Here is a 2785-nt window from a genome sequence, read left to right on the forward strand (position 1 = left end):
TATCTTGAATGGTCCTTCCTGCCGGTGGCCATTAGGCTTCATAACAAGGCCTTCCCCGCCACTGGAGTAATGCTTAGTGACAGCTCCCTCACTCTGGCTCTCTGGCTCATGGGACTGCCGCAGTGTTTCCCAAAATAATGGGGCGGCCCATTTTTTTATGCGTTCGGCGATTCGATAAAAAAATATAAATCCTAACAGTTTTTTTAAAAGAATATATAATATATTTCTTCAGGATTTTTCAAAAATAGCAGATCTACAAGCTCATAGCGCGGCACTCGGTGCCGCGCTATGAGCTTGTATATCTGCTATTTTTTAACAGCCAAATAAATCTTAAAGTGACACAGATGCGTTTCAGGTCTTAATGGGGTTAACCCATTCAATCCGGGAATGCATCTCTGTCATTTTAAGATTTATTTGGCTATTCAAAAATCGTAAAAGATTCTGCAAATCTTTGAATATATACATTTTAAAGCGAACATTTGTAACTCAAATCTTTGCTTCTAGGGGTCCCTGGAACTAAATATTTTTACAAATGTTCGCTTTAACAAATATATATTCAAAGATTTGCACAAGATTCTTCAAGAAGAGCAGATTTACAAGCTCATAGTGCGGCACCAAAGTGCCGCGCTATGAGCTTGTAGATCTATTTTTGAATAGCCATAAGAAATCTAAAGTGACACAGGTGGGTTCCCGGTCTTAAAGGGTTAACTATCCCCTTTTTTTCAACGGTTTCTGTTTGTGTCTGACATCAGTTTTCCGTCGAATTTTAATATAGGATTCCCTGTCTGTCTGTCTGTCTGTCTGTCTGTCTGTCTGTCTGTCTGTCTGTCTGTCTGTCTGTCTGTCTGTCTGTCTGTCTGTCTGTCTGTCTGTCTGTCTGTCTTGTATGTAGCAAAGATTGGATTGGATTGCTGGATTGGATTTGCATGTTTGTTCAATGACAGTCGATTACACTGCCGTCTTATGATCGCTGATTGTTTACTGGTGCAGAACTCTGTTTATTGTTAATTATTTGTCATCGTTAAAAATGTTACGCTGTACTGCTCTGGCAACAGCAGTACACACACAAAAACAGTTTGTGTGTGAGTGTGTGTGTGTGTGTGTGTGGGCTGGGTGTGGCTGTCCTTGATAAGCAGGAACAGACATGAATATTTTGTCTCAAAATCAAAAAAGAGACGTTAATCAGACTGAGATTTTTCTCCATAAAGACAGCTGGAAAGAACGCCTGGTTAACAGTGGTAGGATTGGCACACACACGTATGCCAACAAACTGTGTGTGTGTGTGTGTGTGTGTGTGTGGTGTGTGTGTGTGTGTGTGTGTGTGTGTGTGTGTGTGTGTGTGTGTGTGTGTGTGTGTGTGTGTGTGTGTGTGTGTGTGTGTGTGTGTGTGTGTGTGTGTGTGTGTGTGTGTGTGTGTGTGAGTGTGTCTAGACCTTGGGGGTACTTGCTGATCTTTTCCAGCATTATTAAAGAGCAGCTGGGTCTGTTTAGAGTTACACAGTCCCACACCATAAAACACCTTACACACACACACACACACACACACACACACACACACACACACACACACACACACACACACACACACACACACACACACACACACACACACACACAGCAGGATATACACTTAATTTCTGCAAGTGTGGGTGCCAGCCAAGCAGACAGGTGAACAGAACATGTTGAGGAAGTTGATTAGTGGCATAAAGTCCTCTAGGCTACATGTTTACAGGGTTTACCTCACTACAACACTTCAGTCAGGACAACTCGTGAATTGAATAAATAAATTTGTAATGAAAATAAAATGAGCAAATTGGTTTGGCGGTGAATTATGTTTTGAGTAACTCTGGGGCCTTCTGAATCCCCCCATAGCACATAGAAGCAGGTTCAAAACAGCAGGTGGTAACTGGGGTGGGTGGAAGGCAGCAGCATGAGACAATGCAATGCAAACTTCCACAATTAAATGGGGTTCTCTTTTGGTGAAGTATATAGGCGATTGGATGAGTATAGAAGCGTGGATCGTGGACCGGCCAATGGTTGGCCGGCAGCAACTGCACTTACTGTGAGAATGTCACGCGCGACGCTCATGTAAACAAGTCAACTCTAATTCTAACCCCGAACCTCAACCCTAACCACTACATATCCTACATTAAACTGTAACCACATGAACCCTGCCGGTCCTTATTCTGTGTAGAATTTCTAAAATAGTGAAATTAGCCTATCTACAAGCTCACAACTCCTCGCATAACGACATGTTGTGAGCTTGTAGATGGCTGTTTTGGCTGTTCGTCCTACGATGAAGACAATAGGGCTTAAGTGGTCAACCTAATCTTAACCTTAACTCTAATTCCAACCCTAAACCTACAGGTAAGACCTAACCTGAACCCTAACACTAAGTAAGTAAGTACGTAAGTAAGTAAGTAAGTAAGTAATCTCTGACCCAACTAATTGTACCACACAATCTAAGATCTAATCCTAAAACAGACCCTTGGAAGAGCAGTGAACAATATCGTCACAAACACAAACACAAACACACACGCGCGCACGGCACGCACGCACGCACGCACGCACGCACACACGCACACGCACACGCACACACACACACACACACACACACACACACACACACACACACACACACACACACACATACATTGATAATAACCAGCACACAGATATTCAGTAAAACAGCTGATGCCTATACAGTATGTTGCTCATTAAGTGTGTGTGTGTGTGTGTGTGTGTGTGTGTGTGTGTGTGTGTGTGTGTGTGTGTGTGTGTGTGT

At 42.9% G+C, this 2785-nt stretch overlaps 1 protein-coding gene across 1 annotated transcript in view; it reads right to left on the bottom strand.

Annotated features, from left to right (window-relative positions):
• Positions 1-2785, bottom strand: part of itga8 (integrin, alpha 8) — a gene marked incomplete at its 5' end in the record, with an annotated part of 91389 nt that overhangs the window by 87696 nt on the left and 908 nt on the right. The window lies entirely within an intron of this gene.

The sequence above is a fragment of the Gymnoscopelus braueri genome (assembly GCF_963280865.1).
Source record: "Gymnoscopelus braueri genome assembly, chromosome: 4".
Lineage (NCBI taxonomy): Eukaryota > Metazoa > Chordata > Actinopteri > Myctophiformes > Myctophidae > Gymnoscopelus > Gymnoscopelus braueri.